At 38.9% G+C, this 26,989-nt stretch overlaps 1 protein-coding gene across 4 annotated transcripts in view; it reads left to right on the top strand.

Moving 5' to 3' along the window:
* The window catches only part of LOC137188328 (inactive N-acetylated-alpha-linked acidic dipeptidase-like protein 2), a 581,495-nt gene that overhangs the window by 109,389 nt on the left and 445,117 nt on the right, over positions 1 to 26,989 (top strand). For all 4 annotated transcript variants that reach the window (XM_067597950.1, XM_067597951.1, XM_067597952.1 and 1 more), the window contains one exon: positions 2,869 to 2,905. The gene's annotated coding sequence lies outside the window, so the exon portion shown is untranslated. The remainder of the gene's footprint in view (positions 1 to 2,868; positions 2,906 to 26,989) is intronic.

The raw sequence follows: 26,989 nt of genomic DNA, 5'->3' as shown, positions 1-26,989 counted from the left end.
AATAACTTTGGTCATACCCTGACTTTTCATCTACTTCTATGATCAGGTCAAAGTTAGAATTTGTCAAGTACTTTAGTTTCGGACCCAATACCTGAAAAACCAAAATTTTCTCCTAAATATTACAATAATATACTTCTAATTTTCAGCAGACAATATGTTTTAAAGAAATATAATGGCTCTCAAAATACATTTTTTCAAAGAACAATGCACCTGTTGTTGTGGTTGAGTGCAAAGGCATCAATAATTTTGTCACTGTCCAGGGCCCTTGTTCTCTAAGTGTTTATAGCCAACAGTATCAGGTTACTGGTTCTAGAGTCTCCACTGCTGTTCCTCAAGTAGTTTTTCAAACAATACAGTCAAGAAAGACTGCACTCACAACTTAATGATGTGACGGGAAGTGTCAGAGATATGCATATGAGTTTGTACAAGTCTATAAATGCATCTTTGTATGGCTTCACGAGGGAAAGGAACTCCTAAATGTTGGTGATAGTATGTCTTTTCTTTGCAGTAGTTGATAAGCCTGGTAGAGCTTTGCACACAAGTTTTCCTCACTGCTTCCATGATAACGGGCCATGGGCAGTATGCAGTGATTGTCTAGAAAAGATGTGTGTTTGGGGCTTAGGGCTGGCACACCTCTCAGTACATCATTTGTCTCTGTTGAAAAGCACCATTTCATCTCCATTAACAACCTGTCTATAAGAGGATAGAAACAGTACATTCTCAGGTCATCCATGCTGTCTAAGTGTACCCTTTCCAACTTGGCTTCCACAACAAAACCCTCCAGATTTCAAGCTGTTTGAGCCTGCCTTTTTTCACATAGTGAAGTCTGTGTTACAATTCCTGTGTTCGTGCACAGGCCTTCTGCTTGCTTTCGGATTTCTTTCCATTTGTCCTCTGTGTGCTTTAACACATTGGGCCAGATCATCTGCCACTACAAGATCAATCAATCAATCAATCAATCAGTCAATTTTTATTTATATAGCGCCAAATCACAACAAAAGTCATCCCAGGGCACTTTTCACATAGAGCAGGTCAAGACCGTACTCTTAATTTACAGAGACCCAACAATTCCCCCATGAGCAGCACTTGGCGACAGCGGTAAGGAAAAACTCCCCTTTAACGGGTAGAAACCTCAAGCAGAACCCGGCTCTTGGTGGGCGGACATCTGCTTTGACCGGTTGGCAGCGAAGGCTCGGCCCGGAACCCAGATCAAATTTGGGGGACTGTAGCTGATACAACATGACATCATCTTGAATTGATGATGTCACGCAGGGTAGCCCGGATTGATGGGAGAGTTTTCTTGACTGCCCAGCGAGTGTCACATAGCTTCTTGAGTCCACGTGCTATGCCGTTGGCTCAAGTAACTTTTGCTTTTTCATGAGAAGTTCATGCACCACCGACCAAGAAAAAAACTTGTAGAACATTTGTAATGTCTCAAAAAATTCAGCTGCAGTGCTGACATTATGCTCACTGCCACTAACACCAAGCTGAGCTTATTTGAATGGCAGTGTATATAAATTGCCCATGGCACCTCCTTCCTGAACTTTTCCTGCACTCCATTGTTATATCCTGACATTACCGATGCACCGTTGTAGCACTGACCCACACTAAAAATTAAGTCTATATTACACTGACTGAGTCTATGCTTGATGTTGGCTAGTAGTGAGTCCATGTCTAACCTATCTGCTGGAATGAAATGCAAAAGTTCCTCATGTACTTTCTCTGACACTGGTGCTGCAAATACTGCGCTATCACTGAAGTCTGTTCCTTTTTACTAGCATCTTTACTTTCATCTACCCAAACAGCAAATTGCTCGGCATCCCTCACTTCATCACTTATTTATTTTCATATCACATCAGCCATTACAGTAAATATCTCATTTTGAATGTCATGGTGGATGTATTTGGCATTTTGGCTAACTTCTTGTCCACTGTTACATCAAACATTTCAATAACATGCAGAAGCTCGTGAAAATTACCCCTATTGGATGACTCCTCACCCTCACTCTGACCTCGCTGTGCAATCCCCTGGCGAGCTGTAAAGCGGGCGTTCGACCACAGCCTTCATGTACTTTCGGTTCTCCAACCAATGCGAAATGTCCCATGTCAAGCACGTTTGCTATTTTTGAGCTGCTTGTCTGTTTTTGGTTAAACTCACTCCATGTCTCCATAGCAAATTTCTGTCCCACACTTTTCATGATGACTCATGACTGCTGCGTTGTGTCTACACCTTTGTGAGACCTATTAACATCACCTGTATTAGCACTATTAGGTTCACAATCACTCTTGTTTCTCATGGATGTCTCATGGATCTCAAAACATAAGCATAAAAGCTAACTCTACCTGCTACCTGTATCTTATTTTGGCGTTAGCTCTGAGCTCACCTCACTTCCTTTTCATTAGGCCCTATCTCCAACCCTGTCATACATTTTTCTCTCTCTTCCATCTTTCAGTCTGTATATAGGCCGCTATGAGTTGCTCTCACACACACTGATAGAAAAGCACATCTACCCACTTTGTCCATCTGCAGGATGTTCAGGTTCACTGACATACTCTCTCTCTCTCTCTCTCAGCCTTTATCTGTGCTATTTTCAGAGGGAGAACAGTAAGTGAAGTATTGTGAGAGGTGATACAAAAGCTTCCTTCTCAAGGGACATGAGAGAGGGAGAAGCAGAGGAGAGTTTGTAAAATATGCTGCTGACTATTCATCTCCCCCTCTTTCCTGCTTTCTGCTCTCTCTCTCTCTCTCTGACTCTTTCCAGGCTCCTGGAAAGGCTACTTCAGGTGCTTGGACAAAAAGAATTTTCTATGTACTAAATAATGCAGGTAGTCCACAATTCCTATAACTCTCTTTTTTTTTTTTCCTCAGGCCATTTGAACGCCAGGTCCACTCCAACACATCAGCTGTGAGTAACCAATATGACACATTGTCATAAAGATATTTCTCTTTTGCTCCTGTTTATTACAAGATTGAAATAACACAATAGAGATCCAACACTCAGGCAGCTTCTGAATGTTTTTACATTTGCTGCTCCAAACATTTGACACCAGTTTGCAATGGAAATACTCTTTGTGTTTCGACTGTACATTCCTGGCTGTTTTCTCTTCCATCTGAGAAGTCGTCCTTGGAAACTGTTTGGAAAAGAGCAGGCACTTTCAAAAAATACTTGGCAGGTGATTGGATGAACCATCTGTCTGTCACCGTCTATCACCGTCTTACCTTGCAAGGCAGCTGGATTTGCGAGATCACACAAGAATCCTCATTCACACCGGTGCACACTTCAGTCACAGAGACACGAGGGGCTTGTGCCAACACACACACACACAATCAAGTTATGCAGTATAATTTGAAGCAAATAACTTGAAGCCTGACAAGATGGATTATTGTTTGATCTTGTGATGTCATGATCTCGTGAATCCAGCTGCTTCACAAGCTAATGGCTGGTTTGGCGTACATAGAAAAAGGACTTGGTGCCTGCTGTTGCTGAATGGTTGATGCAAAAGCACCACTTGTAAAGAAAAAAACACTCCAGCAATCAGTGCGTGGCATCAAAGAAGGAAACCATAGGTTAAGGAATAAAATCTGCAATGTTACACTAATTTAAAGATGTGCTTAAACGGCTCGCTACACAGGCAGTGCAAACAAACACATCTTGGAGTTTTTATGTCACATGCATGAATTTCTCTTGATCATTTAAATCCTGCAGCAACAACCATGTAATGAAGGTGTCTCAGTATCCTCACCAAGATTGACATATTTAATATGAAAAACAATTAGCAAACCATACTGTAATATAATGATATAACAATAATATAACTTCCAGCTTATTTCAATCTTTATTGTCCTGCATGGGAAATGTAGCATGTAGCATGCAAAAACTGACACACACACATGAATCAGCAAAAGTAGAAGAAAGTTACATTTAAAAAAGACAACAATTAGACAATAAGACGGGGAGTGTCACGCTGGTAACTACAGAAGATGGAAATTAAGTGCTAGAGTGCAAATTAAATGATTTTTGTTGAGGGATGTTTGAATACTGTATGTTGCAGCTGGCTCTGGGGAGTATGTACCCCCTAAAGGAAACAACTCAAAGTCTTTATTTAAAGGGTGATGATTATTTGCCTTTTGTCAGACTCTTCTGTTATAAGTGTGTTGTGTTTTTTTTGTTATTGACTTCATGGTGCTATGAAACCAAAGGTTAAAACCGACACATAAGTTAATGATGTTTTACAGAAATCACTGGCCATGTCTTGACCATCTTGTGACATTCAAGTAGCTCCAAATGACATTTAGTACAGCACCATGTCCAAACTGACTCCTGTTATAAAAGAATATACAGGAAGGGGAGACAGCATGCACCTCTGTAGAGAATTAGAAGACTGGTCTGTCAAAAAGTCAATCATATGTTTCCATTTCATAATATTACAATGAAGTTTGCAAGTCAAGTTGACAGAAACTAGGGGTACCCCCATAGCTAAGGGGTTGAAATGCCGACCATAATTTGAAGTGTTTTACTGACTAAATAAAACATAACTGGATGTATAGACACTCAAATATGTTCATTGTGCTGGATTATACAACTCCTGTGAGTCTCAAGTTCCTGCTAATTGGATTTCATACTGCAGAGAAATTAATTGAAATCAAAGCCTGTCAGGAACGGTAAGAAAATAAATCCAAAAATCTCCAGCATGCATTTAAAAAACGTAAAGTATTCATGATTTGTAGTTAAGAAACTAAAACACGGACAGGAAGAATGATTACAGTGACCAATAACCCTTTCAGTTTAACTACAATGCAACTGTAATGCTGGCATATAAATAGATAATGAATGACATAGTAAAACACAGTTGTAATTATATGAAATATATGAGAAGTTAGAATTGTTGTTGAATACTGTACATTAATAAACACTTACAATGTCCTTATATCTGCTGATAAATACATTTTAGTGTCTTATGATTTATTAAATGTTTATATACTGCTTATAAAGGCTAAATAGAGGGACAGTAAAGTGCAACTGACATGCTAGCCAAACATTAGCTGGTAAACAGAGACAGAAGAAGGCTGTAGGAGAATAATATGGAGGAAATTTAGCGTTGCCTGGTCCCCCCAGTATACCATAAAACAGAGTTTGTTATGATTTTTTTGTGATGCCAGAGTAAAAGAAAGAATAAAATGAAATAAAAGATCATACTGAATTTCCTGAACTTGCCGTCCCTCTTACGGATGGATCACTAGTGTGGCAGGGAGTCATGCACGTCTACAGTATCATCAGCAGGATCTGGACCTTTGACAGTGACATTTCTATAAGTGAGTAATAGCAGCTGTTAATACAGCTTATTTCCAGACCTTTCTGCACTCCCACATCCACACGCAGCAATTCGGGAGTCTGAAACATCAACACGGTTGTTCCCCAGTAGTGTCATAGATGGCTTTGTATTTGACTGTACCTTTGTCTGTGTCTGTGTGTGTGTTTGTGTGTGTTTATATGTGTGTGTGTGTCAGAGTGCATCTGCTTGACTGCTCCATTTGATTGCTCACCGCAGTAGCACTCAGGGAAATGTTAATGGAGGGCAGTTAATGTCAGATACAGTTCACCACCATCTGTACTCGACCCACCGTCACCCTGATGGAGAGATTTACCAAGTTGGGTTAAGTAAGTCAAAGAATGTAAAGAAGACCACTCACTGCTGTATTGATGGACTCTGCTTAATTGCATTTCTGTGTGCTTATACTTATTTGTGTTTGTGTGTGTGTGTGTGTGTGTTCGCACAAGTCTCGCGTCTCTGTGACTGAAGTGTGCACCGGTGTGTAAAGCATTTACATCGCTGTGTGAAGAAGGTGTGAAGCAGACAGACAGTCAGGTACATCCTGTCCAATGGCCCGTCTACCACTTTGGCTACTGTTGCTCTGTCACGGTTATCAGACACACACACACACACACACACACACACACACACACACACACACACACACAAGCTGCTCGCTCTGTTGCCTCCCTGACCTGAAATTGCTGTGTGCTGCAGCTCACATCCAGAGAAGCATTGGGCCATATATACACACACACACACACACACACACACTCACATACACAATGATTTATAGCCTCCAATACAGTCAATAAGAGCCATGGCCAAGATGAAGGACTTCAGCAGTAGCAAGCAGGACACACACATACACAAACAAACACACACACACACACACACAATTGACCATTAGCTAAGTGTACAGGAGCAAGAACATTGGCTCTCTTCATTACATTCCTGTTTAATGTTATTGTTGCTGCTGCTGCTTCATGTGAAAGAAATAAGTTTACATGTAGTCTGTATATATCACACCTCTGCTTTAGTTTGGTGCAAAGGAAAAAAAAGATCTATTACAAACAAACCAAGAGCTGTAAATCTGAAGTATCATAGACTGACAGGTAACTTGATTGGATAGTTTTTTTAGTGATGTCATCCTGCATCTTCATGGACCCACGTGAGGAAATAGGTGAACTGACAGAAAGTCATGCAGCTCTTGAATGGATATTATGTGTTTGCAAGCTCTTTGTGACATAAGGGAAGCAAAACAAAGACATTTATTATGAGTATTAATTATCAAGACAATTGGAGTTTGTATGTCATAGATGGTACCGATCAGGTCAACATGGGACTGTGTGGTTTCACTCATTACATTCACAATCGGTGTAGTAGAGCACATGTTCAACACAGCTCTGGTATAACACCTCATCACTTTCTGATATATCAGGAAAAATTCAGTTGACAATAAGCAGCAGGCACAGACAACATCTCTAAACTTCTACCCTCTGATAAAAGACACCAGACCATAGTCAAAATAAAAGACAGCGAATCTTCAAAAATATAACTTAACAAAGCTAAACTTGTCCCTTAAGTATTTTGCTATGGAAATATCATTAAAACACTGTGGTAGGTTGACAGGCTTTAAACCTCTCCCCAGTGGCAAAACACAGCTTATACAATATTCAGAATGATAAAAAAAAAATCAAACTGCTGCTTAATAAATTAAAATGGACTTCAGTTTATCTTGATATGAGAGGAACAGAAGACAAAAAGCACAACTACATCTGCATTCAAATAAATAAGTAACAGAATACCCCAAAACCTCAACCACAAAGAACACAGTCTCCAAATCACAAAGCATTCACAAACACTCAGCACCTGTTTGTGCTGAGTGTGGGGGTGTGAATAAAGTACACTTCAGTACAGTACTCATGAAGTGTTGTCCAGGCATGAAATGTCATAAAAATACTGTTTTCTAGAGAGTTGATGTGCATCAACACTGCAACTATCCATTCATGTAGAGATATTTGTTAAAACCTGTGGAAATAATGGAAAAAAACGGTTTATTCCAAATTGTGTAAAATGTTGATTTGGAAAAAACAAACATGTCTTTGCACATGTATAGTACCACTGCCATGCCAAAACACAGCATTTCTATGGAGCCACAACAACTGGTTGACTAAGCGATTAGTTGGTCGACAAAATTAATTGCCACTATTTTGATAGTTGATTAATGTTTCGAGTCATTTTGAAAAATTTTCTGGTTTGTTTAGTTTCCTCTATTGTAAACTGAATATGTTTGGGTTGTGGACTGTTGGTTGGGACAAAATAAAACATTTTAGGTTGCAACTTGTACTTATGGAAATGGTGATCAACATTTTTCACAATTTTCTTGACATTTTGTAGACCTGAAGACACATCCACTAATTTAGAAAATAATCAACTCAATCAAATAAATCAATCAAATTTCCCTTCAGAAAAACCTTACTTTTTCTAAAAATAATATATGGCACATAAGACATGTAATGACTATGCCATAACCCCTTTATGTATATAGCCAGTAGTTATAGAGAATGATAAAAGAGAAAAGTGTAGGTTAAGAAGTGTAGAAAGACTCTTATCACCTTTCTTGTCAGTTTCTTCCCTCTTCTATTCCTACAATATTTCTCCCTCTCCTCCCTCCTCCTCTCACTAACTTTTGTTTGCCTAATAAACACAGCAGTATCTCTTAGCTTGAGAATAAAATCAACTCTTTTTTAGAGCGACACAAGCTGTGCTTTCACATAAAATAACAGTCAATTAGACTTAAGATGCTGAGCTCCTTCCAGGGCCATAAAACAAGGATAACAATGAGCAAACTGAAAACAAGAAGCAAAGACACTTTCACTCCTTGTTCGAGGATTAAAAAAAATACTTTTTATAGTATTTTTGACTTGTTTGTCCAAATGGCTTCTGACTGGGTTGTTGATGGAGCTTTTAAAAGAAGTTGTTGTATTTCACTGCTAAACAAGCAGGTGTAGTTCGAAGTTAAAGCTAGATTGGTAATGGCCTCCAGACCTGGTCACTGATTTATTTTTGTTTTTGTGGGGGGGGGGGGGTTAGGGTTAGGGGGGGGGTTGTTTTTTTTACAGAATTGTGACCATGACATGTACTGAGCAAGGATTTGTTTTAAAAAATAAACTTATCAGTGCTTTCTGTTGGAACCTTTGATGATGACATTGTTTCTAAAAATGACTTCAGTCATATCCTTGGACTTTCTGTAGTGTATTGCTTGTTTCATATTGGATGGCATATACACCAATTCCAATATATCTGTAATAAGTTATTATTAACCAATATACCAGCCGGGCTGATTTATAGGTTGAGCTCTAGTTGCAAATAGGTTGCTTTAGAGAGTACCAGGTAGGGTTTAGTATCAGACCTTAATACTAGAGGTGGGCAATATGAAAACGTATACTATGAGATGATAGAAATTTGTCAACTGTAAGAAATTTTACATGGTTTATACCTTGGTAGCTATCTCTAAAATATTTCTAGTTTTATTTGACCATTTTGGGTTATGTTGCAGATCACTGAACAGGACTGTTAAATGTCAACATTGGATTTTTATACAATTTTTGCATCACAGTGATAAAGTACCTTCATTTGCTGAATCAGTCAAAAACACATTGATTATCCAGAAAATGTATGCTTGGTGAGTGTATCTTTATACTGTAATTTACAATAAAGTTACATACACTGATAGAGGATTTTATCTTTATCATCCACTCATACTTGACTGAAATGTAAAGCACTGTACACACATCACATGTAAGTGCAAGGCTACTGGGAATCCGCTTTGATGAAAATGCAGTAACGCCTGCACACTAACTCCAAACCACAAATGTATTTAATTGACAAGGTTTCAACCCAAGTTGACGAGAAAAGTGTCTTTAGAATGAAATATGAAAAACTGGCATTGTATTTAGTGTATATTTTTAGCCATATTTACAGTTCCCTATTTGGCAGATGGAAAAAAAGGTTTATTTGTATTAAAATAAAGTAACATTTTGATGTTGATACCAAACATTTCAAACAATCTAGTGACAAGCCAAAAAGATTCAGAACCACTGGAGGTCCTGGGAGAGACTGTAATGAGAGATCACAGGCTATTAGGAGCAATAATAGTAGTAGTAATAGTAATAGTTTATTACATGCTAATAGTAGAGGTAGTAATAGAGGTAGTGGTGGTGGTAGTTGTGTTATGGTTGGGCTCCACATGTGACAGGGTGCCTGCCCTCGCCTTGAGGTAACGCTGTTAGTGCTGTAATGTGATTTGACACACACTGGATTCTCATGTGACACAGTAAGACACACTCAGCAGAGACGTACTGGTCTAATATATGTGTGTGTGTGTGTGTTGAGTCACTAGTGAGTCTAAAGAGGACTTTGTCAGAGTGTACTGCTGAGTGGATCAGGTTCTCCTTCGCTTAAGCCGGACGGTGATGACTTGTCCTGAGCATTCTGACCTGCAGCTTATCCCCCTCATCATACTGGCTTAACCGAAGAGGCTCGCTGGGAAGATGAGGCCTGCTTGTGGTCGGGTATCACAGGCAGACTGACAGATCAACATACTGTAAGACTACAGCCTCTCATTCTGCAGGTCAGCTCTGCTCATTGCTGTTTAGCTAACGCTTGTGGCTGCATGTGTTATTTATTAAGTGACATCAGTTATGTGGACTGCAGGAGAGAATACCTGAAGTCAAATACAACATACATTTTACAAAATATGACAATACAGAAATGTCTGATATGATTCCATGGTAGCAATCATGATCTACCTATAAATGTAGATATGTCACTTTTAATGTGTAGTATTTCACTCTCAGTTTCATAACTGAAAGGCAATTTAGACTTGCATACAACATGATAGCTTTCAGTTTACAGCAGTTCAGAACATCCTTTAAGAGGAAAGTTATGGATGACACATTAATTGCTACAGTCAAAATGTTTTTTCTCCTTGATAGCTGTTCAACACTGACATCTCTTAATTACATTGAGAAATGCAGATGGGTGACAAATGGAAGTGAAAAGTAAAATTAAGTGTTGTTAAGTGTAGAAAACAAACTTCAGTGTCAGCTCCTCAGGTGAATGATAGCATGAGTCCACATTTTCAGAGGCACAAACTAACCACTGCCTGAGTTGGTTGAGTGGCAAATCTGAATGTCATTAAGAATCTGTGATCCAAACATCTCAGTGATTGTTATTGTTCATCATGCCAGCAGCATGGCTCCGGGGATAGCAATGCCGTTCTAGCAGTCAGGCCACCACTTTGGTCCAGACTGAAGTATCTCGATAACTAATGGATGGATTGTTATGAAATTTTATAAAGAAATATATGGTCCCTAGTGGATAAATCCTACCGATTTTGGTGAATTGTTAACTTTTTCTTTAGTGCCACCATGAGGTTGACTCTGTGGTTCAGAGATAAATTGAGATGATTTCTGCCTGTAAAGGAGCTCTGTTTCAGAAAAATGTTTACAGGACAAAATTTACTGTGTACATGTATACTTAGTATAGGTTGAAATATAGACATTTTTATGAACATGTTGTGGATAATTACTGTAAATCTGCTCATCTAGTGGTTGGTATATTTCTCCTTAGTGTATCTTAGTAGAGTGTGAACTCATCTAATGTAGAAAAGATGAAAAGCACAGACCATGACCAAACCCAGATAGTCTATGGAAAGTGAAAACTGCACTAAGGTAGAGCACAGACTTATTTTGTTGTATCAAAGAGAGAGAGAGAGATAGAGAGAGACTGATTTGGTGTATCTCAGATAGTGTGCTGGTCGCTGACTTAGCATTTTCCCGCAGCTAGGTTATCTGTGCGTGGTAATGAATGGAGTCCAATGGAGTTAAGTTAAGATGAATGGAAACGAGTTCTGGTTTCAGCTCACTGGCCTTATCATCTCTGGAGTATGAAGGCAGCTATTAAACAATGCCTGCAACATACGGCGTACAGGAAGGAACCACTGTTGATTCAACATGAAGCTGGCTTTTTCTTGAATAAAGTGTCACAGAATTCCACTTATTCACACCTATGTTTTCTCTTATTGTTAATAAAAGGCCAGAGGTCAGATTGATTCCATTTAGGTACAGTTGCTTTTCCTTGGTGTCCCTTATGTTCGGGTTTGAATTTTATATCTTGAATTTTTGACCTGAACTTTTATATTTGAATTGAGTTTATTGAAATAGAGCAGCTTGAATATAACTTTTGAATATTAGACACATTCATTTTCTATCTGAATTTCAGAACCCTAAAATAAATATACACTGAAAATAAAGTTTTGAAATTGCAAAACTTGAAAGTGACTATTGAGAATTACACAAAGTGCAACCAAGACAATATAAATTCAGAAAGATGGTTTTCAAAGTCAAATATGTCAGTGTAATCAATTCAGTGGTATTACATTTCAGTAGGGATTAGATTTTAAAAATTTGGCTTTCAGTTACTGATATAATTTAAATTTTTATGGTAATTATTTGCTGCCGTAACCCATTTGTGAAAATATTGCTCCACAGCACTAGTGGTCAAACACTCCACTAGATGCCTTTAAGTTCAGGGAACATTGGAGATCATCAACAACTTTTTTTTCTTTGAATTCAACTCACTGCATTTCTTGGGCCATACTCTGATTCGAATACGGCTGAATATCTGAATCAGCCAAACACTGTAAAATGTATCCTCATCCATAACATCCTCTGCACTCATATTTTGGGATGCCATTTTCACTGTTGGAAAGGTAGCTAGTTTGCAATGCAAGAAAGTTTCGTGGCATGTCTAGCAGCATCTAGACATGTCAAATGATGGCACTGGTGCCAGAAGAACAGATTTTGCAGCGGCTTCTCAGAGACACAGAGAACATCGGCAACAACTACAGGCACTTTTCACACTATATTCCTAATTCAGATAGCTAGAGATAGGGTTGAAAATCAGCGAAATGGTCCTTTAAATTTATTCAGAAACTGATTCAAGAGTTTGAAATTTTATGTTTCCAAAACAGCTAAATCCAAAGCAAGGACCAATGGTAACCCCATCAGAGTAAAATATTTTTATATCTATATAAAAAATATAAATATAAATATATATTTTTTATAATATTTTTGATCTATTGTACTGCCCACTTTAAATTACATGTTTTTTTTTTTTTAAACAATTACCTACTGAACCATGGCAGACACAGTGACAGAGACTAATTCAGCCCCTACTGCCCATCCCATTCCATTAAACCTGCCACTTCACAGTCATCAGAGTGACAGAATGTCAACTTGCTACATATTTAAAAATGATTTCCATTTTCCCAGAGATTAATTTTTCATGGCTAGAATTTATTCATATTCATATTCAAGGTTATGCACAAATTATTTCACTTCACCATCTAAACAGCATTTATACAGCACAAGTACATGTCTGTCGCAACTGTCTTTTTCAACCAGGAATATCTTTTTAATATCACAAGGAAGTACCATCAAAATGCTTTTTGCAAAGGTTTGATTCCTCATTTAATGTTTTGTGACTAGATTTCAATGCCAATTCAGCCACTCTTCTTTGTGCAGTTCCACTCCATTTTAAGCTGATGCGACAGGTGTATTTTTGCATAAAAATCATGCTTAGTGCTGCATCCTGAAATTATTTTCAGAGAGAGCAAGCTTTCATCCGTCAAGAGCAACAGTGAGTGCAATCAATTAGCATTCTGAAACAATCAGCAAAGCATACTCACAGCACTGTGCTGGAACAGTAGTTTCTGATAATTGCTAGACTGTCCTCCCACTGATATGATGAATAACCATGGTGTTTCTGGAGAAGAAAGTCTCTAATATTTTCCTAAAATGGGGTCAGCACCACTTCAAATGAAACTGAAGAGTACATTTATGAGACATAGGAGACAGAGAGAGAGAGAGAGAGAGAGAGAGAGATACAGGGGGCAGGTGGAGAGGGATGGAGGAGAAACAGTGAAATATAGAGCGAGGGAGGGAGGATGTTCAGTGTGTGGCTCATTAACTCAGTAGATGTAATCAGTGGGAGGGAGTGAGACATTTTGCCATCGACTAATGAGCAGCATGGGTAGTGTGGTGGTGAAGCCATGCTGTATGTGTACTGACTGAACTCTGCTGTCAGCTCTGGGGCTCTGATGTAGTAGTAGTGTGTGTACACTTGACTATATATACATCTTGATATAGATTCTCAGGGGTTAAATCAGAAATTGTGATGTGTGGGAGTTCTGAGGTACTGTAGCAACTGCAGTAAAAACAGCAGCAAAAAAAATCTTGGTAATTCAAGTGTCATAGCAGCACAAGGACAAGAATATTTGTAGATAAGTAACTTTTAAAAGAAGGGGAAAAAATGCAAAACTGTGTTATGAACATCTACTACATGCACATTCATGAAAAAAACAAAAAAGGTAAACAAGTAAACTTCATTTCTTTAGCACTTTACAAAACCAGAGTTACAGGGTGTTTCACAAAATACAATACCATAAACACAAATACATGAAAAAAAGGATTTCAAGGAGTGGTAGAGAAACAAAAGAAAACATAAATAGAACAACATAAAACCATTTGATTAGACATTATGGAGCTAAAACAGTAAAAGCATGACCCCCCCCCTAACTTTACTGTGTATTGAGACAAACAAGTGAAGTGAAGAGACAAGAAAGTTGTCATAAAAGATCTAATACAAAATTTGTGTTTGAAGGAATGTAGTCGGAGGATGGCTAAAGTGTCTTGCATCTACAAACAGTAGTATTAGCTTACAATACAATACTTGTATCAGTGCAATCAAAGTGTGTCTTTACATGTGACATCTATGTTTTCACTCATGATGTCTTACATGTATATATTTGTGATAGATCAGATAATCACATCTGCCTTCAAATGTGAATTTATTACATGTAAAATGTTGTTTCACATGCAACAAACTGTATGTGACTATATGTTATCATATGTGATATTACATGTGAAATTGTTGTTTTTGCATGTGATGTCTTACATTTCACATTGGTAATATCTGAAAACTACATGTGCTTGCATCTGAATCAACAGTGTCACATACAGTGTGAAATGCTGTTTCACATGTAATAAACCGCTTTGACTAGAGGTGAAATTCCCAAGTGTGAAAGGCTGTTTGATATGTGGCATTAAATTTGAGATGTGATTTCACATGCACTGCCTTACATTTCACATAAGAAATACTTAAAACCCCACCTGCCTGTAATATGAATTAATTATGTATACAATATCCAAAAATCACAGTCACTGAGAATTTATGATGATGATAATGATGATGATGTCTTACATCATACATGTAAAAGAATCAGAAAATCCCACCTGCCTAATATGAAAGGTGAATTGTTCACCTAGGTATTTCTTTAGTAATATATGGAAAACTTACTGTACTTGTAAATAACAAAGTCGTGGAATACAGCATTTTCTTAAGGCACAAAAATGTTTACAAAATACAAAAGTAGAAGACAGCTTGTCACATGAATCCACTTCAAGTTTATGAAACTGTATAAACATGAAGCAAAATACAGCAGGGAAAAAAATCACTTTCTCTGGAAAAATATTTAAATAATAAAAAGTCTGTATATCTGTAGTCTTGGCTGTAGAGCACAATAGCACTAGGTAAGAAATTTACCATGAAAAATACTGTGTACTGAAATATTCAATATTTGCCAAATACATACATTTGAGCATATGCACTGTAAAGATGATAAAAACAAAATAACATATGCAGTGCATTTGTGTAAGTACAGCGTGCATCTCCACCACATAAAGCAGCCATATGGGACACATTATGGGCCCACCTTGTGGTGTCGTCAAACTGACAGGACACAGTGATTTAGCCCTGCTGGAAGTGGATGGATCCATGGCTACCTTCAAAGTCATCTGTCTCCTAGCTCAACCGAGAGACTAAAAGCCCCCAGGGACACAGTACAGCATGCTGGACATTCAAGTACCTCTCAATTACTGCTTTTAATTTCCCTTCCACTGCGGGTCCATTAGCTCTGACATTTTTCTGCAATGGGAACTACGTAGCAGCTTTTCAAGTCATTGTCACAGTCTTCTCATCTGCTGCAGAGGTTTTGGTTAAACTCTCTCTGTTTGCACACCATGGACAGGACCATTTGTAAGGGTGTGAAACTGAGTTTTAGGAGACTTTAACCTGCAGTCATGCTGTGTGGCAAATGAATTTGGCTTCTAAGAAGCTAATGTGGCTTCAAACTAAATCATTTCATAAAAAGGAGTTCAGATCCTATGATTAAAGAAGTCATTCCCTTTTATGCAATATCTTTGTCATCTACAGTATTTATTTAATGTGACTCACCTGAGCACATATCCCTATAGACTGTGCTGCCCATGCAGCTGGTTCAGATGTAGCTGAAATAAATAGTTCATCTCAGCTTTGATATAATTCCAGATATTATAATATCAGATATGTGCTATTTCCCCAAAACTTAGTGATTTTATAAAGTCTTAATCTTTCATAATGTTGAATTAAAATCTAACTCCGTTGGAGTAATTTACCCACAGCTTGTGGAATTTTGCTTGGCATGGTTAACCAGGAGGGCTGGTCCTTATATAAAAAGGAACAGTGACTATCGGTTGAAGTTAAGCGTGAAACTATACTTAGCCTTGGAAATCAGAGTTAACACAAGGTCCACTTTCTAGCTCCATCAGTAGATGGAGTTTGCTCAGTTGTCATAAAGAATTCATGGCAAGTGAGTAAACTCCATCCTCTGATTAAGGCCACAAGATGCAGTTTTTGTATTAGAAAACTATCTGCCAGTGATCAAAATTGAAATATTACAAATTTAAGCTTGCGTTAAGCAGTGCAGGAGGTGACTGACTGACTGATTGTTTCCCCTTGGAGCTGTATGAGCTCACTGCTGAGATTGTTCAGTACTGCCAACCTGTATACTCCAAAACCTGAAAAACTTGAAAGTTCAATATATCTAGAGGCCCAAACCTGGTATACCGAGACGACACAACACTCAAGCTTCCCGACACTACTCACTGTCTCAGATTATGGAAAACAACAAAATATTTATTTTTTATGATTATGAGGACATCACACAGATACACACACATAACAATATCACCAAGTGCCTATGGGTCCCATACAGTCACTGTGTTAAGTGCATCAAATTTTCCTACATTTAAAACAAATATAAAATGAATACATTTTTTGCATGCAGACCCCCTAGTGGGTTAACGTTGCTGTGCGCCAACACACTGATGTTACTGTAAAATGCTTCAAGCAAGGAAATCTTGCTGCAGTCTTCTGAAACCTTTTTATTTCCTCTTTAAATGATGTTTTTCACTTCCACATGTGGTCAGGGCAATTTTCCTGACATTAAAAATTACATTAACATTTTAGGTATTTAGCTTCTCTTCTCTGAAGTATACAGCACAAAGTGTACTACAGTAGAACAAGGTCATGGCGTAGTAAAATAGGGTAGAACAAAATATTCCTATCATCCTAGATAATGGATGGGAAGGTGCTCGGTGAAGAAATACAAGGTGGGGAGAGAAAAAGAAACAGAAAGGTAAAATATAATTTTTCATCATTATTTTGTAGCATTTCTGAAATAGGCGGTCTTGAATCTGAAAATAAGGTTAGTTTCAGAAAAAAATTGACTTAAGCTGCTCATGAGATCAATGGAATTATGAAAAATGAGAGAAATAAGATTCCTTCCCAGCGGCTCTCTGGGTTGCTGGGGTTTAGCTGTATGTCTCTGTACACACTCGGACACAACACTTACAAATGTCTAAACACATGTTCTCATACACACGAAACAATCACATTAGGTTTAGTCAGGCAGTTAGAGGCTGCTATGTTTTCGCTGCTTCCTGTTAGGGAGCGTGTATATCAGAAAGGCCTGTTTCTCCCTTGGCTCTCTCTTTCCTTTTGAAACGCCACCGGGCTGATTTGGCAGCAGAGTGACCGAACATATATATTCTTCCCGTCGTCCAACCTCCTGCTGTCCTCCTCTGTTTGCCCCTCGCTCTTGGTGCTGGTGATATTTCTCTCCTCTATTCCATCTGGGGCTATCTCCTTTTTTGCAGTTCTGTGCTCCTCTTCTCTAATGCATGCACTAGTGCTAGCTGTCTGACCCTTACTTTTAAATGCTGAGACATTTAAGTTTTGCCGTCCCCTTAAGCATTTGCTCACATTTGGCTAGCCTCAGCAATCTGTTTTGAGGTTTCTGGGCCCCATTTTCAAGGTACTGAGTTCATCTTCGTGGTGCTTGTCAATTGCTGGAAATTGCTGGAAGACAGGTAGAATTGTGTAAAATGTTTATGGGATTTTCAATGAATGTGGGATGTTGTAAGTTAGGACTGCACAGGTCCTACTGAGGCCCCCTTGTGGTGAGGCCATATGGCTGCAGCCTATGTAGGCTGTCAGTATATGGCTATGTTCACATTATATGCTGCAGTGGCCCAAATCCTTTTTTTTTTTTTCACTGAAATATGAACAAACCAAATCAGATTTTTTCATGTCTGGGCCACTTGGATATATGGTCCTAGATCCGATTCATGTTTGATCTCTGGCCATGTGAACGCTGTCAGATCAGAAGTCGTGTGTTGTTGTTTTTTTAACATCTCAGTTCTCTGCACATATTGCCTGTTGTCATCATTCAGTGTCGGCACCTCACAGCCAGGTAAAAATAAACATGGAGGATAGCAATGAGGGTCAGTAGAAAGACAAGGAAGTTTCACATTTGGTGGACATTTATGGAGAAGCATCAATTCAAGCTAAACTGGAAGGAAATTATTGTAACCGAGGGTTAGCACAGCCATGTCATCCATGTTTATGATTTGACTGTCACGCCAGTGGCTTTACTGTCGTTATTCTTGTACGCATGTGGCTCACATTTCAGTAAAATCTGCACGTGTGGCAATTTAGGAAGAAAGAAATGAGCTTGCAGGAGATGCGACTCCATCCATGGAGAGGTAAGATTAGTGACCAGATTCCCCGTCGCTGAAGTGAGAAGGATGCAAGACGCTGCCTTATATACTGTATGAGACACACGTAATTGGTAGGCACATCCTGATTGGCCAGCTATGTACATGCATATATCAGTGGGCAATTGCGTGTGTGTGATTGGAGGAGAGTATTACCCATAGAGTCCAGTAGAGGCAGAACCTGTGTAAGACAGAGCTACACGAAAGCACCCTTTAACAGGAACTTAAATGGGAGAAATCTCAGCAAAAGCAACAATGGAAGGATCCTTTATTTGTTATTTCCTCACTTATTTATTTAAGTTTTTTTCTTTGTTACCATATACATTATGTGACATACATATAGACTGCTTTTAAGAAATGGTGAAAACTCTTCACAAGGAGGTCTGTGGATTAGATAGATATATATTGATATCTCAAATCCTGGACAAATCAAGCCAAAATAAAACTCATGGCAAGATAAGAAAATGGGAAATTAAATCCCTTTGTGATTTCAGTAGTTTGTGGTTTAGTCTGATTATTAGACAGATTTGACATAAAAATATTGCCTACTGAAACTATAAAGTACATAATTAATTCTGATATGGGGTGATTATTAGAATTTGTTAAATGTTATTACTTGCAATGCCATTAGTAACCTTAGTACATATTAGAAAATACATTAGTTGGCAAACTATTACCCGCAGTATTTATCAATCTGATATCTAATTTATCTTAATAAATTAAGTGATATATAGCTTATGGCTTAGATTCTACACTTCTTTGATCTGAGGTGATTCTTCATTAAATATTTAATATTATGTAGGCTGGGAACAGATAAGCAGAGTTACCAATTTACTGTTAATTGTTTATGTTAAATGCTCCAAGGCTGCAAATTACAAGAAAACAATCCTATTAGGCTCAGACCAAATGAAAAACAATTTGTTTGGATTCTCACCTTTAAAATGCTGATAATGGCTCTGGAATGATTAATGCTTGCAATTTAGATGCTGTGCTGAACAGAATGGCTTGCTGCTCTACAGAGAGTGAGAACTGAGGGAGTGAAAGGGGGAAAAAAATAAAATAAAATGAAATGGTTCTAAATTGGAAATTTCCAATGAGAGGAGAAAACTGTGCGTCCAAGAGCTGAAAGCAATTAACAGAATCAGAGGACAGTCTCTGTGGTTTCTTGAACTCTGATTAAATGTTCTGATTGCCAGAGAAATCATTCTCTAAGCGAGAGATCCATAGCTGGCTGTACTGGAAAGTGGCCTATTGGTAAATCCATTATCCTAGGACAGAGGTGTTTTAGACAAACCCTGTTAAGGACATTGTTAAAGATAAAAGGGTAGTTATTTCACTGATGCTACGAGCTGCTAATAGGCTACCAGGCTTTGCTCATTGGATCCATGGCAGATCCAGGCTGGTGGGTTGCATGCTTTTTTGTCTTTGCCAGCAGTGTCCCTCGACAGGCGTGATGCTAAAGTTAGACATCTAAGATAGCAATGCATCTATCCGTCCAATTGTCCATCTTTCTGTGTTTCAGGCAATCACAGTTGCAGTAGCTGGGATCCCTTGGGTCTTCCACTCGAATGCATCCTTGAGCTAACAATGGATAAAGGCTGATGAAATTTTCATGACCCAGCAAATGTAGGAAATGGACAGTGGTGTGGTTTGAATGACCGAGGATAGCCCTGATGGAGAAAGGAAGTGAAAAAAGGAGTAGAAGACTTGAAATACTTGCCTGAAGAGAGACACTCGTAGAGCAGGAAGGCCCAATTAAACATGATTTATTTTCTTTCTCTTACAGAAAGAAAGCTTTGAACCTTCCCTACAATCCCATTTGATTTCATTGCATCTACTGGCTACTGTGTAGTCCAGTATACCCACCACAGGATTATGATGCAATGCTCGCTTTCATATCTGTTAAAATATGTGTATGTTCAGTGAGAGCAGAAGGAAAGGCCATTACCACACTCAAACCCACATTTCTGGGACTGCTCTTGGCACATGCATTAGCTTGTTTAGTCAAAAAGAAAGAAGTTTCTGTTTGTTGTTCATTCACTCTTTTAAGTGTTAGGAATAGAGGAGGCTTGAGTGTATCTCAAGAGGCACTGGGTATAAGGCAGGGAGACACCTGGTCTTCATTACAGATCTAACACACACTTAAACTTAAAATGTTCAAATGAGCTAACTTGCAACAGGAGAGCCCCACCAAGGAGAAAGAAACAGCACAAAGCCATTTTAAAGGAAATCCCAGATATCCACAGTCTTGTCCAAAAACATTCCTCTTTGTTTTCTTATTAACCCAAAAACAATTAAAGGACTCTGTCTAAAAGCTAAGCTAGCTAGAAATGGCTTTTCCTTTCAATAGTGAGTTCTCAGAATGCAAAGAAGCCACTTTTCAGAGCCAAAATACACAACAAATACACAAAAAAAAACAACAAAAGCAGTTAGCAACATTTTAAACAACTTGGACAACTTGGTATTTTCATGTGTATTTGCGGCCCGTTTCTGTATGTCTCAATGTGTGGTCAAACTGGTGGATGTATTTCTCAATTTGCCTGTGTTTTATGTAAGGGTGTATGTAATGTATGTTAACTGTTTTTCCAAATGTGACATATTTTTTGTCAAAGCGATGGAGATGAATTCATAATTGATAGATTTTTATCTCAAGTTGCATTGAGCAGAGCTTTCTCAGCCACTACAGCACAGACATTTTAAAGATTGCAGAATTTGTCAAAGGCTTCAACAGCTATTAACTTCTGATCCATTTCACATTTGCTAGGCAGAACTACAGTGCCGTTTTCTCCTCCTAAAGGCCAGCCCTTCAAACACCACTGAGCTCTATTGGAAATGATTGGTCCTTCAGAATGGTCTTCCAGTGACTTATGGATTGTGTTGCCTGCAGCGTGAATGCCCAGCAAGTTGAGTGATTTCCATTCCATTTCCCTGTCCAAACAGAAAAGGTTTGGGGCCATGGCTTATCAAATGAGCCTCCACTCTACCACTTTTGTTTGTGGGATTTTTTAAAGAATATAATTAATCCAATAATTTCAATTCAGCACAGATATGAAAAATACATTCATCTCACTTCCATCTAAAGGCCTGTCCTTGCTTTTCCCTATCCAACGCTGACATTTCCGTTCAGTTGGTTGAGTGGGCTGGAGGTTGACCTTTTTGGCAGACTACCACTGCTGATGGAATGGCTTTGCCTGTCATGGCTCCCATTAACCCATAGTCCATGGCTTCACAGGGCCATGGCTCTGTTATGTCAAGATAAAGTAAAAGATCATTCAAAGCCTTGCACAGGCCTTGCTCTACTTTTAATCAAACAAGCATGCACAGTTCAGACAGTGAGCACGTACATGCATGCAGGAGATTGGAGGAGAGGGAAAGAAGAATGAAGGGAGGTTACTGCAGAAGATATGAATGAGGGCGGTTAAGGGAGAAGAGTGAAAGCATCTTGGCCGCTATGTTAATATGCTCAGCGGAGCGTTTATGAAACGAAGAGATGGAGGTATAAGTCAGTGACATTTTCATTAATTTGTTGTCAGGTAGATCCTCTCCCCGCCGCTGAGCTTGACATATAAGGCTGTTTTCTCCCACATTTCAGATGAATTGCTCAACACAGAACAGGGGGGTTTGACTAGATGAAGAAATAGAGTTGGGGTGTGTGTAGAACTGGCGTGAAATAGATATGGATTACTCTAACACTTGCTAAAACCTTGCATTAGCATGTAATCTCATTATTGTAAAGAAATTGAAATGGCTGCTCACTTTGAGTGTAATTTTTATGTGAACTGAAAATAATCTGGCTTTTGCAAAGAAAGAAAAAAGGAGTAGATATGGTATGAAATTGAAAGCCACACTGTGTTTTAATGTAAAGTCATTTCCCTCCCCTGACGTCTACATCAAACTGATCAACTTCATTCAAGTGAGAGATTTCTGTGCTCCAAGGAAATTTTCAGTAATTTAGGAGGTTTGTCTCAGCTGCATTTGGAAGACTGGCCTAGCCTGAAGTAAAACATATAACCTTGACTTTCTGTCTATAAATGGTACTGAACCAGCCTGATAATCAGACTGAATTACCATTTCCTTTCATTTCATATATACCCCATTCAGAGGCAACTCATTGACACGGGTTGGGGGATTATCTATATGGGTTAAGTTCCTAAAAATCTAGACCACCTTTTGTAGATTTACTGAGAAAGCAAGATCAGTTACACTTACAAAAAGTTAGGTTAGTATTTAGCAGCTTACAAGCCCTCAGGAGTTTGTGGTACGCAAAAAGGTAGGAAACGGAGAGAGAATATTGGATGAGGTAGCAGAAATGCAGCTCCAAATGAATGCTAATGTTGCTCTGTCTGTTGAATATCCAAATAGGAAATTTAGTTGTTTTTTTAAATGTTCGCCATCACAATTTATGAGGTGATAATACATCAGTGTGGTGATACAGCTTGTTGAGCTTCCAAAAATCAATTAACAAATTAAAACAGGTTTGAGGGCAGATCTGATGATGTAACCAAATCATAACTCACCTTTCATCTCTGCAGTTACAAACCTGCTTCTCATTTCTTCTTATCATCTCTGAAAGTTTATCCTAAATCTTTTTTAGGTAAAGTCAAAATCAGTAAAACAATTAGTCAAAAGAAAAGGGAAAGCCACTACTCTCACCTGGTAAGATCAACAACAGTTATACCCACAAATCCACCTCCTGCTGGAAAAACATGTGCACAGTTTTATATTTCAATTTACTTTATTTTGCTCAGTCTCAGTCCTTTTTCCAAGGAGTCCTGGGTACATGTGTTAAACACAGCCAATAAAACAGTGAAAACATGCCAGTCAAGTGTACTGGTGTCCAAATATTAGTGTATATTTGAAAGCCTGTGGGCTAGTTTTATTTCTTTGTAGAACTTATTCCAAAAAGTGGCACCCTGTTTGTGTGTGTGTGCATCTGTTGGTCTGGGGTGGCGAGTTGCATACACTGGGCCTTACAGGGAAAACTAAAGTTGCATTGAACTGAACTAAATAATACTTCTGGCTGCTCTAGAATGTAGCATTTCACCTGCAGGGATTTTCAGGAAATGTGCATCCTGCTTTTTGAAAGCCTTTGCTGCTGATCTTGTGTAAGTGTTAGGGGCTGGTGGTGGAGCCCTCTTCAGCAGTCCTGTCAGGTATGTAATGCACAGATTTGAAGACTTCTGTCAGTGTAGTTACGTTGATCCTGCACACTATGCTGTTATTACCAGCCATTCACTGAAGCCTGTCAATCTTCATGTGGACTTTCGGAGTCTGGCCTGTCATGAGCAGCTCTGTTTATCACTCCATGAATCTGGTGTGCCCCTGTTTTGATACACTGCAGTAGTGTTAGAAGCTAGACCGTTCCACAGTAATCTAAGTAAAGAAAGGATAAGACTTTCCAGGTTATAGTCTATCTTGTAGCACCCCAACCACCCACCATTTTTTGATTTGATGCCCTTTGTCTAATGCAACTTCCACTGTAGGCAAGTATCTAGTGTCACGCCAAAATATTTCAAGAATGGCAAATCAATAAATCAGTCAATCAGTCAGTGAGTTACTCTTCTTGGTCAGCTATTTTTCAGTGTGGCAAAAATGAAACTATAGAAAAGATGCTGGATAAAAAAGGGGTTTATTTAATAGATGCAAAAGATGTAAAAATCTCACCACAAGGTCCATTTAGAAGCTGTTCTGGGGCTTTTGATCTTATCACATGATCTTCATCAGCATCTGTTTCCAGTGTCAAGAATAAACTTAAAATTTGAACATCTTCAATTCCATGACAACGGTATCTGCTGATGGATACCGAGGGATAATAATAATGTATATTATAAAATGGTGTGAGTTAAATAAGAGTTTAAGTTAACCCAAAACTTAATTTACAAGTTTCCAACACACAGTTAACCAATCACTAGTATCCATAACCCACCACAACCCCAAAAAGAAAAAAAATGAAATCTAGATCACTGTCAACTGTTGTTTCTTTCCTTTTAGTTTAGTGGAGAAAAAATACACCAATGCGAATGACATCCTTGGATGAGTGTTATTTTGTTTGTCATTGTGTATTTCTAAACCAAGATGTTTCTTTTAAAAGGTCAACCTGAAGCAATTTTGGCTTTATCATGGCATATTGTCCTTGTTACAAAAACAGGAGGGACCCAAATGCAGGACACTTACAGGTTGGAGTGGTAAGAAAAAAGTTTTTATTGTGGAGAAGGATCTGGATGAGGGGCTGATGGCAGGGAATGGGGAAGAGGAGCAAGGCTGGTGTGAGCGGGAGAGAATGAGGGACAGTGTGGCATGCAGAGGTAGCTTTGAGGCTTGGAGGTTGCTGCCAGGCAGGCTGACAAGCAGGAAGACAGACAGGCGAGTAATGATTCTGGGACAGAGATAGGCAGGTTAGTATACCAAAGACAAAGAAACTGGATCACTAAGAATACATGCTTAGTTGGCCTTGAAGTGTAAGTACCACTCTGGTTTAGACAACAACCTGGCGAGGTCTAGTTGAAGAGCCGAGGTAGATATTCAATAATCTGATGAGCTGATGGGATTGGGAGAGGTGATGAGCAGATTGCAGACAGATGTGCAGTATGAGCAGAACCGGGAGCCAGGAGAACAAGGAAGAGGAACCACACCTACGCCAAACCATACATAAATAAAACATAAACACAGAGAGAGACAGGCAAGGAGACACTAGTGAATCTTCTGGGGACACGACCACGGCCGTAACAGTCCTTGTTCACCACTCTTTTTTCCCCATTACACAAAATCACATTTTGCTTTCCATCGTCCTTCATGTTCTTTCCCAAATCTTATCTTGTTTCAAAATTATGGCTCATTGTTTCTCTGAGGCTTTAAACGCACAAGGGAGGATGTTGTCGAAGACATTTCTCCTCCTTCCTCCCTCTCGTTGTTACTCCCTTGCTCTTTTATAGCTGCATCCTTTCTTTCACTTCTCCACCCCCTCCTCTCCATACATCTCCCACCAAACCATTAATCTTTATCCTTCATCATTCCTTCATTCAAGCCTGCCTCTATCCCTTATCTCTGTCGTTGCCATCTCTGAGCCATTCTGTCTTCATTTTTCACCGGCTCTCTACCTGTTGAGGAGATGCACAAGTCAATTTTCACACGCTTGACTGTTCACTAGATGAACATTCAGATGTTTCTTGGGTGCTTTGGTGACAGTCACTAGAGCACCACATCCTGTGCAAATAGTCAGTGGAAATTTTTATCTCAATCATGTAATTAATGAGAGCAGATTCTCACACTCAATTGTTATATACGAGTTATGTTTTTTCCTCAAATCACGCCACAAAAAACACTGCTCTGTGTTTTTGAGATGTTCTGAAACAGCTGAGACAAAGATTTATCTGCAACTGAAAGCAGGTGGCAGCAAAGTGAAAAAACAGCCCGATATCCTTAGGAACATTCATATTGGACGAATCTGTCAATTGAATTTGTCCTTCATGGTATGTAAGGCATCCAACTTTCAGAATGCAAGACACTGGCATTTGCACCCTGTCTCAAACATGCAATTAATGTTTGCTTTTTAAAAACCATAATTACCAGAATATTTCCCTAACCCTAACTAAATGACTTAGTTGCCTAACCTTAACCGTAGTTCTTTTGCCTGAACCAATCTTTTCCTTACCTTACCCATATCGTAGATGCCATGCCCAAATATTGTAGAAAGGTGATGAACTTTTTGTAGAAGAAAGAAGTTTTTATATATATATATATAAAATATTCCCAGGCCAGACTAGGTATAGAATCCTCTGCATGCTCTGGGGTCTTCTCCTAGTAGAACGTGAACAGAATACCACCAAAGGAAAGTGTCCAGTAGGCATCCTAATAAGATGATTGGACCACCTACTTTCTTTCCTTTTCACATGAAGAAGTTCTATTCCAAGCTCCTTCCATGTTTTAACTCTGCACCTTATAAAGTTGGTCTACATATGATCTCATGTGATCTCACAGGGAAGCAGATGTAAACAAGGTGCAACAACTTGCTTTAGTAAAGCTCTTCTCTTTGTCCGTACGGTTATGATATGTCTCGGAAGACACATTATATAGGCAGTCGTGTTCTTGCCACATTTCGACAAGCCTTTCCTCCATCTCAGCTGTCCAACGCACCTGTACAACAGCTTGTTGTTTCTTCGTGGTCGCCAAGTCCTCTCATTCACTTAATCATCTTGTAGACTTGTCTCTCTCATTGGTTTTTATAGTCCCACTTTTATAGTACCACTTCTAGAGGTTTGGATGCCTAGGATGGCTACTGGACACTTCCCTTGGTATTCTGTTCACCCCAGAGCATGCTGGAGGGATTTTATACGTGATGCAACCCGATTTCAAGATCCGTTAGGATTTTTAAACACCTGTAGTCTGAGCCCAGCTTAAGGTTAAACCCAGCCATCCTGCAGGGAACTCACTTTGACCGCTTGTATCTGTCATCTCATTTGGTTGCTACCCATGACCAGAAGTGAGAGTTGGAATACAGATTGACTGGTAAAACAAACATTTTCCCTTCAGGCTTGGCTCCATCACCAGTCTGGTAATATGTCTGCGTTACTGCTGGCACTGCACTAATTCAGTCAATCTCCTGCTCCATTTTACCCTCATGATCACAAGATACTTGAACTCCTTCACTCAAGGCAGCAACACAACCCCAACTGG

This window comes from Thunnus thynnus, chromosome 8 (assembly GCF_963924715.1).
Source record: "Thunnus thynnus chromosome 8, fThuThy2.1, whole genome shotgun sequence".
NCBI classification, from domain to species: Eukaryota; Metazoa; Chordata; class Actinopteri; order Scombriformes; family Scombridae; genus Thunnus; species Thunnus thynnus.
Note: the sequence above shows the minus strand (reverse complement) of the source record. Positions and strands in the feature narration are given on the sequence as shown.